Source organism: Excalfactoria chinensis, chromosome 1 (assembly GCF_039878825.1).
Source record: "Excalfactoria chinensis isolate bCotChi1 chromosome 1, bCotChi1.hap2, whole genome shotgun sequence".
Lineage (NCBI taxonomy): Eukaryota > Metazoa > Chordata > Aves > Galliformes > Phasianidae > Excalfactoria > Excalfactoria chinensis.
Genome location: NC_092825.1, coordinates 46,605,502 through 46,619,389, shown reverse-complemented (window position 1 = coordinate 46,619,389; position 13,888 = coordinate 46,605,502). Strand labels below are relative to the sequence as shown.

Here is a 13,888-nt window from a genome sequence, read left to right as displayed (position 1 = left end):
ACAGGACAGTTGCAGGAATTGGGGTTTTCTTTGTTTATTCAGTTGGAGGGTTGTTTTTTTATTAATATTATTTTCAATGGCAGTTTACCAAAATTTAACACAACCTCAAATATGTTGGTAAATAGGTTAAAAAAAGAAAACACAAAGCCCCGTTCTTTGTGTTTAAAGCAGAATTTTCTTCCTCCTTTTGGAGAGCGGCAACCCAAAGCCTCGCACTGTGCTAATCATGCCCGCAGGCCAGGAACGCAGGGGGATAATAAGCCAAGGGCACAGCCACAGCCAAGCCAAGTGCAAAAATATATGTGTATAAAAATTACAGAGCGCTAATTGCAGGCGATGCTATAAAGTTATCTGAACCGCAGAGCCAAAGGGGAGGCAGCTGTGCTCCTCGCAGCGTGTCCACCCTGCTGCAGCCGCCGCTCCAGCCCTCTCCGAGGCCAACCTGGGGATGGAGCATGGACGGCCATGCTGCATGCGGTGAGTGGGACGCACAAGGGAAGCCACTCAGATCCCTGCCAGGCTGGCAGGTAGAGGCTCTGAGAGGCTCCTCTGTGCCGGAGCTGCTCCATCCATGGGCTCTGAATGCCAGAGCCTCGGGCGCTGTGAGCATTTTCTTCCCAGCCCTGGCACAGCCGTGGCACCTGGGAAGATGTTCCCTGGCTGCCTGTGTCGTTGTACAGCTTCCAGTGCCAGCGCAGCAACACAACAGGCTGCCACGGAAGGGATGAGCTCTCCTTCAGAGTGGGAGGAGAGCTGGCACACTATGGGCACCCACCTGACTCTGTGCCCACCATCCTCCCCAGAGAGCCTCACTCCCCGTTTGGCTGCAGTTCTGTCACAACTGAATCCCATTGGGTTATTTTCTCCCCTCCTGCCTCCATCTTTGCCCCGGTCCTTTTCCTTGGGGACCTCCCTCAGCAAGGCACACAACATGGCTGCTGCAGTGCCAGGGTGTTCTCAGCCGTGGGGAGAGCGGAGCAAAGGAGCGAGGAAAGCAGGAAACCCAACATGCACGTAAAGGAGAACAGGTGTGCTCCGCCTCGGCCCTTGGAGAGCGGCCAAGGTGCCCAGGCTGCATCCCTCTGTGCCGGAGCAAAGTGCGGGGCTTTGGCAGCGCGTCTCGTCCCAAGCCACAAAACCAGAGCCAGGGCAGGGGCTGAACAGGGGCTTCTTTTCACACAACTGCAATTGTTTTGTTGATGCGGAAAGGTAATTAAAAAAAAGTTCTGATTTCAAACGTGCCACAGAATTCCCAGAGCCCGGAGGCTGCTGCTTAGAGGCAGATTAATCACACTGAATTCTCCATCTAGATATTGCATGCACTCCAAACTCCCACCGCTAATAGCTCTAATATTCTCCTCAGCGTGTGCATGCTGCTGGTGTTATGTTCCAGGAATATTAATTCCCCAACTCCGGCTCCTTTCACTTGCGCATGTACCCTAAAGGCTTGCTGCCGGGCACTGGGAGATTAGGGAGGAGAGAAAACAGGGCTGGAGGAGAGCCGGGGTGCAAAGGTGCTGGCGGAGCTTCTCAAGGAAAGCCATTCATCTTCTTTGGATATGCAAGCAGCCCCAATAAAACCTACCTGAAGGCCAAGTTCTTTAAACAAAGACAGCCAACTACACAGGCACAAGATGGTTGAAATTAAAATGAGTTCCCAGCGCTGCCTTTGTCTTACCCGCTTCCTGCTGCCCTGAGAATTGCCCCAAATTTCAATCCTATTAACTGCGGGATCTGAGTTACGGGTTCTTCTCCCATCCTCTTCACCCCCGAGCAAGGCTCCACGCATCTGAACCCCGCGGCCACCTATCTATCAGTCACACTGAGAATATGGTGCAGCCACCCAGACAGTGGGCAGCACTTGGTGGCCATGAGCCCCTTCAGCTCCAGCAGAGACGGGCAGAGAGCTTCAGGGTGCAGCTTGAGCTCTCCACACATCGGGGAACCAGGCGCATCCGCATCCCGCAGAGAGGAGAGGAGTAAGTCCAAAGGGAAATGTGTAATTTTTCTTCAGATTGAAATAACCGCTGTTCCTAGTAAGCAGTTCTATGCGTGTGTGATCTATATATATGGCCAAAAGGCCGGCTGCTAAGCTATAAAATGAATGCACACTTGAAAAGTGCCATTTAAGATGCCTATAATGTAATTTTCAAAGCTGCTGAATGCCCAGAGCTCTAGTGCTGCTCAGAGAAGCCTGTGAGCAGTCTCCAGCCTAAAAGCCAGGTCTGTTCTGAAACCGGCCCCACCGGGACTTGTGAAATCCAGCCCAGGAGGCCTCAGAACGGACGGCCGTGGCCATGCTGCCATTTAGCAGTAGGCTTACTTGCCTGACAAGAAGTTGCCATTCTCAAGGAGTCAAAATATGCATCTCCATGTATACGATAAATCAGCATATCTAGGGTCGGCGTGGAAAAGGGCATTTGCCCCTTTTGTTGCAGGCGTTCCCAACAAGCACACCAGCACACATCTGAGCCACAGGTTCACTGTGCTATACAGAGCAGCCTACCAACTGCTTTCACAGCTCAAGACATCCTACCTGGTTTCTGGGCTAAAACCTGTAAGACCACAGATGTGGGGACATAGTTGGTGGTCCACTGCATAGCCCTAACAGATTAAAGGGAAAATGCAACATTTCTATGGCTAAATACTTTACAGGTGCCTGGTGGCGGTGGCAGGGATGCAGCAGAACAGAGGCATTTTTCTAAGCTTCCTCTTTCCTATAGATCCTGTATGTCTACAGCCACACGTGTGCCTTGAACTCTCAGCTCCCATTCCTTCAACTTGATTCCTGCTACAGGAGAGGGAGGACAGGCTGTGTAAGGCCTTTGGGGCCAGACTCTGCTGTAGTGTAAGGGGAGAGGCACTGCTTCCCCCCCTGCGATAAACCAAGGCACCACTCTGCGCAGCTTAGACTCAAACGTGTGATCCTCTTTCTCTCTTTGTACACAAAGAATGAAGCTGATAGCAAGGCTGACATCTAAATCCTCACTATTGGACGTCTGAGATAACCCTGGTTGTTTTTGTTTTTAAAGCTCAAACATAGGAGAAGGGAGAAAGACAGAAGGATTTCAACCCCTGCCAAACCCTGTTGCCAGCCCCCTGAGTTACAGATCTATGAACTCTTATGGGATGAGGGCTCTTTGCTTTTATCTCCCTGTGCAGCTCATGTCCTCAGCCCTCTGCAAACAGATGTTTTACCCTCCGAGGAAAAAAGAGAGAGAGAGAGAGAGAAAGCACGGCCAGGAATGTTGTCTGCAGATGTCAGTCAGGACCTCAGCCTGGGTCTTACCTGCCAGTCCTGCAGGAGGAGGATACATGAATTTTCTAGTTGGATAGTCAGTATCATCAAACAAGAAAATTGTGAGGTTTAGATTATAATGCAGCCCCACGTTTGGTAAAAAGGCCTCGTTATAAAGGGAAGATGTGGGACCCAGGAGCCTATTCCTGGCACCTGAAAAATTAAGATTTCACTACAAATATCCTAAAGAAATGGTCAAAAATAGCACAGCATTTCAGACCGTTCTTGTTGAACGTGGTGATATTGGCAAGGAGGGAGTGCTTGTAGGTAGAATACTGTCGGCTTTGGGGAGAGCTTTCTCTGCATTTTTTAAAACGATATGAAGGAAAATATTCTTGGGAACGAGAAGTCTAATGATTACATGTATATAGAGAGTGTCATCTCCATGTCGGCTTTCAGCAGAAATCTGCTCCCCCACGCCGACGCCCTCCCCTCCAGCCACCCACCCTGATATTCTTCTTCACCACTTCCCACCCATTAACCCAGTACCTGCAGTGCAGTGCTCAAGTGGGACTGGCGGAGCTGCTGCCGCTGTCATCTCGTCGGAGCTGGCAGTCACCTGCCAATCTCGCCCCCACTTCCTCCTCCCTCCCGCTCCCCCCACCCCTCGTCAGTGCCGCTCTCCCCGGGGATGGATCGCTCTCCCCCCCCCCACAGCAGCCTCACAAATAACTACTGTTAACTCAATAATATCCCCCTCCAAGGTTTTTAATTACCAGCCCCGCGCGGCGCTCAAGGCAGGCAGAAACGGGATGGAGAGGGAGGCTAGCAACAGGGGGTAGGAGAGTTTGGATGGCTGTGGGCTTCACATGGCAGCTCTGGACCGCCGCTGGGATGCTGCAGCCCTGGCAGCGGGCAGGTGCAGAGCGGGGAAGGGAGGGGAAGGGAAGGGGGGGGAGGGGGGAATCAGGTGCATTCCTTTCTGTGCATCCTTGCAAAACACAGATAGAGCTCAACATATGAAAGAGCCCAGCTTTTTGCTGTTGTTTTCTGTTGTAGGTTTTTATGTTTTTGTGTTTTTTTTTCCTTTTTCCTTTGCAAGAGAGCCGTCTTATTAAGCCTATTTTCCCCTCCCCCTGAAAATTCATGGCCTTGTGGTCTGCGAGCATTTTTCTTAGCCTCGAATTAAATGGACATGGCTTACTGAACTTTCAAACAAGCTCTCCACCTAATATTTGTTTGCACCCATTTAAACTCCCTTGGTTTTTAACACGTCTGAGGGTTGTTTTTTCTTCCTTAAATAATCAGTTAATGAAGTTTTATCTGAATAGCCCTAAGCCTATTAGTGCCGGGGCTGTCTGTGGAGCCCCCTCCCCCCAAGGTTAAACAAGCCCACCATTCCCTTTGTGCTCTAAACAACACCCTGCGAAGAAAAGAAGCAACGAGGGCTAAGAAAGCCCAAGCCCCACGCTCTCTCATTTTTCAATTATGAAGAGATGCTGGAAAGGAGCATAAATGCAAGGCCTTCTGTTATTTCTCCCCCTCCTTCTCCTGTCCCTCCTTTGTAAGTCACCTTTACTATCAAGATGCTCCGAGTCTTCATTTGCTTAAATCAAGAGAGCAAGTTCAGGTAATTGCTGTTCCGCTGCAGGCGTGGGGCACAGAAGACTTCTCAGGGGTGCACTGGGCAGAGAACAAGCTGAAGGGAACGGGCACAGTCTTGAGGGGCAGGGACCGAACACGCCGGTGCCCACCATGCTCTGCTGGAAGGGCACCATCAACCGGCACCACCCGCCGCATCCTGGCCTGGCAGCCCCTTGGCAGACACCCCTGTGCCTCAGGAGAGCCTCCGCTCCCCAAAACCAACAGCAGCCTTCCCAACGCTTCATTAAACAACACAGCTTCCCACCATTGCCCCGGCAACCGACACAGGCCTCCTGTTTGCCAGCTGGGGGAATTAAAGGCAGCCTGGCAGCCAGCCCCCAGCTCTGCTACCTTGGAAAGCTTGCCTTACGCTGCCAGAAAGCACCCCTGGGCAGGGAAGGGGGCTGGACAGCCCTGGTGGAGATGTGTTCCCCCAGAGAGCCAGGGTGCCCTGCAGCATCCAGCTTGCTGCAGCAGCCAAGGGCCACTCCCCACCTCTGCTGAGCACTTCACCGATGATCCCCAGGGCTGGAGAAGGACTACGTAATGCCCCAAATGCTCCAACAGTCAAAGGTAGAAGTTATTGCCCATTACAACACCATCCCCGTCCCAACACGACCACAGTTGCCAAGAGGATGAGCTGCCCCTTCCTTCACTGCTCTCCCTTAACAAGCTGTCCTTGGGAGGGCTTTGAGTGAAAAACAGTAATTTTGTGCAGGCCTCAAGTGCGTAGACCACCTCCAGTCCCTGTGCTTGCTCTCAACACAGCCTCATGGAGGAGCTCAGTACTGCCCAAGCCCTCATTCACACTCCAGCATTAGATGAGCTGGGTTACTGTCAGAGGGGGTGAGGGAAACAAACCCCATTCTCACCTACTCCAATGGCTCCATTCTACAGAAACCACATCCAGCAGAGCAAAAAGCAGAGCAAAACTTGCCAGACTATCTGCTACCTTCAGCACTTATCCCACGGCACAGCTCTGCAACACGCCAACTGCTTCCAGCAGCTTCTTCACATTACCACCATGGGCTACGAACACCACAGAGGAGGTCTGCCAAACTGGGGAGGAGAGGAAAACACCTCGCTCCACAGCAGCAGCGAATAAAGAAGTGCTATTCACAGACTCGGGAATCCAAATCTGTTTTGTCCTGTTTTCCATGACTACTGACTGCGAGTAGAGGTCTCACAGGGAGGAGCATTAAGTATTTATTCCAGCTCTCGGTTTTGTCAGATTCTGCTGCCACTAACATGTTTCAGTCCTGTTTGGGAAATGACATGGCTTTTTTTTAATCTAGGGATCCCAGAACAGCACTGCAAGGATACCTCTACCCTCATCTGCAGCACACAGCCCTGCAGCACGCTGCATTTCCCAACAGCAATGAACTCTTTCTTGCAGAATCTGCTCTATTCCAGAGCCTGAACAATCTGTATGCCCTCCTTCTCCCTTCCTTGTGAAATATTACTTAGCTACACATTAAATAGCAGGGGGAAAAAAGGGGGAAAAAAAAAAAAAGAGAGAGGATGAAATCAGGGCCTTCCAGATTCTGCCCGCTACTTTGAACTGCACAAGGAAGTGGCATATGGAAAATGTGGAGTTGCTTATAAGCATTAAATAACTCGCTGGTAATCATTAGGGAACATAAAGGCAGCATGTCCATGCAACCCTACCAAAATGATCTGAGATATTTCGTCTCAGTAGGACAGGAGACAGCACTAAGTTAAGGGTTCCTGAAGAAATCTAGAGCAGAGGTAAACAAGGGGCAGGAAAATATAGTCATAGGTTGGCTTAGGTAGAAAGGAACCCCAAAGCCCACCCAGTTCCAACACACCCAAGGGAAGGGCCGCTACCCACCAGCTCAGGCTGCCCAGGGCCCCATCCAACCTGGCCTTGAGTACCCCCAGGGATGGGGCACACACAGCTCTCTGGGCAAATAATCAAACTGAAACCATCCAAGGGACGTCTCTGAGATGAAAGGAAAACAGTATGAACACTTCGACATCATCCACTGGAAACAACGGTGATGGTGGAAGGAATGCTGCCTTACCTCTGGTGGGGGATGTAGAGAGAAAGGGAAGCTTTCAGCGGCTTGCAGGAGGAGTTGAGAGGGGAGCCTGAGATATGCATGCAGACCATGCAGGTAATAGCTGGACTGGGAGACATGGTTAGCAGGCCGCTCAGCACTGCTGGTATAATCATGCATTTCCTATTTGGGAAGTTTCTGATATTCCCATCTTCTGGTTCTCTGTTCATGCAGGACTCTGACCTCTCTGAAAATACTGGCGAGGGCAAAAGAACCCCACGTTTCTACTTCTTGACCTTTACTTCCAGGCTATAAAAGAAGTTCAGTTCTGGAGGCTCAATATCAAACAAACACCCACTCTGAAACAGACCCCAATCTGTGTGTAAAACTCAGCTTTTTCAGGTAGCGCCAGGATGTGGAGGGAGAGGGGGCTGACAAGTCCTGAAGCCCGGGGAAATCCGCCTGACTGGGACTGTTCTCCTCCTGTCCCCACCTTTTGCACCACAAACCGCTCGCCACATGCTGCTGCCAAACCCACTTTTGTTTTTTTCCACACTCCTGGCTAATTAAACCTCCAGCTCGTCTGCCTCTCCTCCCACCTGGCCCAGCTCACCTCCCCGCTTTCACACTGCTTTCATTCTTGCCCGCACCCGAGAGATCGGAGTTCCCGGAGCCCCGAAGGCCGGGGCAGACGAGGAGCCGAGCCACGGCCTGCCCTCCTCCCAGGCCAGCTCTGGGAGCAGCAGGGATTGCTGCCGGCGAGCCAGCGGCACGCAGGGGCAGAGGCTGCGTTGGCCTCGGCGTGCGCCCTGCGCTCATTTTCCCCGCTGCTGCCATCCATGATTAATCATCCCTGAGACACGCCTGCCGCTCCCCCCGGCTCCCGAACAACCACAGCGCGCTGCGAGAGCAGAGGATCCTCCTCGGGTGCCCGGCCCTGGCCTGGCCCGTGTCTCCTGGCAGGGACCCTCGGCGCTCTGCACGCCGGCCCCTCGCCTGGCGGCCTGGCAATTAATCTCTACCCTCCCCCCCATGTTCAAGCCGGCCCCGCCGCCCCCTCCCCCAGCCCCCGTCCATCTGTGTCTAATTGCGTTTCATCTGCAGCCGTTCTCTGGAAGACTCACCGGGAAGGTGTCCAGAAGACGCGCACAAGCCCAAGCACGCGCTCAATGCGGGGCGTGGGGATGGCAGCAGCGCCGAGCAGGAGCCCCCCAGCCCGCCCACAGCTCCCTGGGCAGGGGACAGGGACCACGGGTGACAAATACCCACAGAAAGTGGCTCAGGATAGTGCAGGAGATGGGAGTTTGCCTCCGGGCCTCCTGCTCACCAACTTCCCTGCGTAAACAACGCGTTGTTAGCGGCACCCACGGCTTCCTCCTGCAGAGCCCAGCCCTGAGCTGGGGCTGTTTGGGGTTTTAGAGCTCGAGTGGGACATGTGCAGCCCAAGGGCTGATGCCGCAGTTTCCCTTAGAGCGGGCTGGAGCCAGGTGGTTTCACACCTTACTGTCAACTAACACAAAGGGCTGATGCGTGTGGCCGGCCTGGCACTCAGCAAGGGAAACGTTCTCCAGTCAATCCTCCAGCTGCCAGAGGTCAGGGACTGAGCTACTAACCCATATAACACCATCGTAAGCCTTGTCTATGTGCTCCAAAACTTTAAATACACGAATTCACAGTTCTGATGCAGGTGACACTTTTACTGTGGCAGGACAGCAACCCGACGGATCTTTCAGAGTCGCTTCAATCCATGCTACCAGCCATTAACCTGGTTACAAGCAGGAGCTCTCAAGCTTTCCCTTTCACTTGCCTTCCCCTTACAGTGGAAGCCAGCCCATGATATGCAAACACAGGAGTAAGCAATTGAGTTACCATGACTAACGAGTTGCCATTTGTCAGCTGAGTCACAGTAGCACTAAACTAACCAACCTCCTGATGGGTTAAGCCGATGTTTTTACTTCTTATTGCAATGAAGAAGGACGGCAAATGGAGTCAATTACTATAGCCCAGATGACGGCTTATAATCCCATCATGGTAAATCAACTCGCTGGCAATCATCCGTTCATACATTTTGCTCCGCCAATATCAGATTTACTCAAACATTTCGGTTCCACCAAATGCCATAAGCTAAACACACGTCTGCAGTACAACTGTAATGCTGTTTGTGGCGAGGCTGCAGAAAGCTACCGTCCTATTTTTATTCTTTTAAGCCCCTCCTCAAAACACTTATTTTAATGACAAGTGCCGCATTTGAAGATGTCCGTTTACAGAAGCAGATGTGTCACAAACGTACACAGAGAGCTTTACGAAAGCACAAAAATCATCCCTCTTTCTCTTTTTGTCTTTCTTGGATATTAGATGCTGATCTGAGAGCCCAGAGGTCTGGCTCTGACCCCCAGTTACAGTATAGACCTGCCCCACCTTGAACCACACAACAGAGCTTCTTGTGGAGCTATAAAACAAGGGCACGGCTGGTTTTGACACAAAGCAAGGAAGAATACATGCATTAATGCTCAAAAAAAAAAAATAAGTAAAGAAAATAAAGGAAGAAAAAAAAAAAAAAAAAAAAAAAAGCTCTGTACATGAGACAATGGTTGTATAAATAACTAAATATAAATATACACAACAGATTTACCACAGCCCCAGAACTCTGACCTTGTGGGGTAGCCTACAGACAAGGGTACTTTCCTGATGCTCACTTGTGTTAGGAAAACCAGTACCTGTGAGAGAACAGGCAGCACTCCATCTGCAGTTGAACTGCATCTGCTTTCAGAGCTAGCTCAGAGCCAGCACATGCTGGGAGTAAACAAAATTCGTCAGGAGACAACAGTTTGTGACAAACAAGAGCAACACATGGACTAAGGACCACTGAACATGTCCCCATGCACATCAACATCACGGAAACTACCACCACCCTCCTGAACCCTTACAGAGGGAAAGCCACAGACACTCACCTCTCCTCCCACTGCTAGCAGCTCTCTGCTCCATGTCAACGTGCATCCTCCACGCTGGCAGAGGAAGTTTCTACTGGCATTGCCTAAACTGTATCGTCACAGTGCAAGGACTGTCAACCCCGTATCTTTCATCAGCACAGAGTTCTCCTTATCAGAGAAGGAGAGCACAAAAGGGAGGGAGAAACGCGTACACACAAGCAGTGTTTCTCTGATACTCAGCATAAAAATCTAATCAAAATTGTACCAGAATGGCGATGTGAAAAGCACCCTGCCAAGTCAGTAATAAATATAAAATTCATATCTTACATTTCCACAATATATCACCTCTCATCCTGCAGCACTTTGTGCATTGTTAGAACTCGGATGAATCCCCAAATCAGAACAGATTTGCGCTGGAATCTAACATTTTTGTTGGCTTCACATTCATTCAAATTACATCCTTAAGCAAGAGTAGGATAACAGACACTTAAAATGGCCCCCTGAACGCGGCAGCAGCCATTTTAAATAGGGCCCGACTCCTTCCAGCCACCTCATTCATTCCCTGAAGCTTGTCCCACCTCTGTCCCCCTCAATTCCCACATCCTGCTCCCCCCGCTACCTGTGTTGTGGCAAAGGAAAGGCCACATGGTGCTTTTAGGGTGCACAAACAGCTGCCCGCCCCAGTAGGCTCTATCGATGATATCCCAACTCTAACAGTACGCCATCGGCCTCCAGAAGTCACAGCCACTGAGATTTCAAAAGACCATAAATCCCTCTCTTCTCCGCTTTCACTTTGGCCGGGTTATGCCCCACACAGGTGTTACCACAGCATCCGCAGGCACCAAGAGCTATGCACTGTGCAGCTAACAGTAGTAACAGCTTTTTGGAAAGACCACACGGACTGTGAGAAAGGTGGAGGGGGAACAGAGTTAAAAGTGATCTCAGCTTGCTTTCCATTACTCATAGCCGACCTCCCTGTGGCCTGTTACCCAAATAATCATCACCAAATCCTACCTGACAGATGCACTTGCCAGTGATTCTGATGGGAACGATCAGCTGTGCCACACTTTCTAGTCCTATCAGTATGATTACAATACAAAACCGTCCATTTTTGGCCCAAAGATTCCACATTCTCAAAGACAGGTGTACAGAAGATGGGAGGCGTCAGAAAACCCCAAGGAACTGTGTAAGTGTTAATAGCAGTGGGTACCTTAAGACAGAAGCGCTGAGTTTAGTTCTTCACGCGTCATGCCGTATCTGAGCACAGCAGGTCTAAATAGGGAAAGCATCTTCTCAGAGCTCAGCTAGCGCCAAGGTATCCAAACAAAGACCAGGTTTTCATGACTGCTCAGCAACCAGAAGCAGTAGGTGTTCAGTTCTTGGAAATTCTGACACTGCATCTAATGAGCCACAGACGATCTCAAACTACTGCGCCATATGAGTAGTGGTAGCATAGCTAACTAGGGCTGGCAGCACCGAGACATGCACTGCAAGGTTTCGCTTTTGTCAGTGAGGTTTCTGAGATGGTTGTATTTTTCATACTTACATCTAATCTCTTCTTGGTGGCTCTGCCTGCAGACCAAGTATTTGGGAAAGCAAAACCCCACTGGAAGTCACAACAGTGTGAATGATTTTAAGTAGTCCACCCAAAGGAGGAAAAAGGAGCTACTAATACTTAGAGATGCTTCTAACAAGAGGTGCGTGGTAAAGGTACGAGTTTTCCATAGTCCTGTATACATTTATCTGCATCTACGCTGATGAAATCAGGGCAGTTATTTCACCTCTAGAAGCACAAACACAACTGCAGCACCATCAGAATCACCTCTTGAAATAAAAACAAAACAAAATCAACAACAACAAAAAAACACAATGTCATTTAGCTGCACAGTGCAACGATAAACTGTGCATCATTTGTCTTTCTCTTTGTAGCATAGATAAGGCCCTGGAATAGCATCACCTCAGCTGTGGTCCACAGGTTACCGCTGGTCTGTGAAGCATGATAGGTGGTCCATGCAGCACACTATCTGCAACCACTGCTCAGCGAGCCACAGCACCTAATAAAATTCCCCATCCATTGCCTGGTGTCATTTTTCTCATTATAAACACTGTATGTTTTTATGTCCGTATGCCAGAAAAACACTTACATCTAAGTGTAAAATATCAGACAAAGTGCAATTACTTTGACTGCAGAGAAGCGACAGTAGGAGACCCTTCCTGAGCGAGCCAGCTACATCACTGTGACTGAAACATCAGCGCCTCCTACTCATGGTCAGTGCAACAATGCCGTGTTGGAGATGCACTGGTAGGGAGGCTCTTGGAGAAGACTTTTGCAACAAAGCCAATTCTGTGTGCACATGAGTACTAATGAAAGCAAACAGCTGCACTGGCTGCACATGCCTGCAGTACTAGCAGTGTCAAGAGCTGACATGCATCAAATTACAGAACCACAGAATCACCAAGGTTGGAAAAGACCTACAATATCACCCAGTCCAACCATCCACCCATCAATAGCTCTCACTAAACCATGTCAGCTCCTTCAGCTGCTCCTCATAAGACCTGTGCTCCAGACCCCTCACCGGCTTTGTTGCCTCTTCTTTGAACACGCTCCAGGGCCTCGATGTCTTTCTTGCAGTGAGGGGCCCAAAACTGGACACAATACTTGAGGTGACACAGTACTCGAGGTAAATTGATTTGGTTGCAACCGTATCTGAAAGCCGGTATTTAATTTTGGGCTAAACCTGATCAAAAAGCTTGTGATAAAACAGAAGGCTGCAGAAGTGGAAGTGCGAAGGGAAAAACACAGGCTTGTTACTGCACAGTACAATAAGGGAAAAAGAAGACAAATCATCTTAACAGGGAGGCATATGGTCTTGTCTTCTCAGGAAAATAATGGAAATGCAATCATTCGGGACAGTCACAACTAAATTGGACGCAAACACCGGAAAACATGCGGAAGGAAGTATCACATACACTGCTTTCTGATCACACGTAGAGCTAGGTAATCAGATCAGCAAGGGGTATTTTTGTTTGTTTGTTTTGTTGCTGGCAAAAAGACATTCAATTCCTCAGCTGAAAGGAGACCTATTCTTTGTGTCTACCTTGCCACTGCCTGCCAAGGTTCCAGTGCAGGAGTCCCTATCACACAGGAGCGTGACAAATGCATACGAATAGGCACAGAGAGGTGTCAGGCAAAAAAATGCCTCTGTTCCTGAGTCCTTGAGGATAGTCCAGAGATTGTGCTGAATCAGAAGGGTTGTTTGTTTTGCTTAAAATGTATTTATTTCAACAAGTAATTAATATTTTGAGTAGAGAAGGTCTTTGTTAGAGATTCACCATGTTCACCCCTTCAATTAAGGTTTTAAGTGCTCACATTCATAGATCCATTCACACCTCCCACTTGTCCTTCAGCAACACCAGCAAAGACCAGAGTTTACATTCCTGGTACCTCAAAGATAAAAAAGAAACAACAACAAATCCTCCACAAAGCAAAAAAACACCAAATATATATATATATACCAACCAAATTTAAAAAACAAAGAACAAAAACCAAAAAAACGCAACAAACACAAAAAACCACCCCAAACCTACCGGGTCTTTTATCCATCACCAGCAAGAAGAAATGGTGTCCAAGATGAGCTGTGTGGGCACCTTTACCCACTCATGTGACATGAACCAAAGAGCCACTTGGGTGACCCAGGGCACCCCCAGAAGAGACCTGAGCCCCCCAGGTTGGGCCTGAGGCACAGGGCTCAGCGTGGGGCCCACAGGGCAGCCATCTTCCTCAGCACCACGCACAGGGGCCCATGGATCCCTCCATGGACGCAGAGCAAACTCGGTGTACTTCAGCACCAGGCCCCGGTACCCCTGGTCGTTAGGGTATTGGTGTATGTTAATTGCAGTGTCAGGATAACAGCAAGCACTTGATCACAGGAGCAATGTTTGGACCCAGCACCTTCATGTATTTAGGGGAGAACGGCTGGATCTGCCTCTACCTGTGCCGTGCTGATGTCACCGGCTGCTATTTCCAGCCCGGTTGCCATGGAAACAACCAGGCC

The 13,888-nt window shown here is 49.8% G+C and overlaps 1 protein-coding gene across 9 annotated transcripts in view; it reads right to left on the bottom strand.

Moving 5' to 3' along the window:
- Nucleotides 1–13,888, bottom strand: part of TCF20 (transcription factor 20) — a 114,073-nt gene that overhangs the window by 69,133 nt on the left and 31,052 nt on the right. Inside the window, exon 1 of one of the 9 annotated variants that reach the window (XM_072328502.1) lies at nucleotides 13,422–13,777. The exons of 6 other annotated variants lie outside the window; for them this stretch is intronic. The gene's annotated coding sequence lies outside the window, so the exon portion shown is untranslated. Of the gene's footprint in view, nucleotides 1–3,787; nucleotides 3,871–8,027; nucleotides 8,095–13,421; nucleotides 13,778–13,888 lie in introns of those variants that run through there. 2 more of the 9 variants (XM_072328511.1, XM_072328493.1) reach the window with 2 other exon arrangements.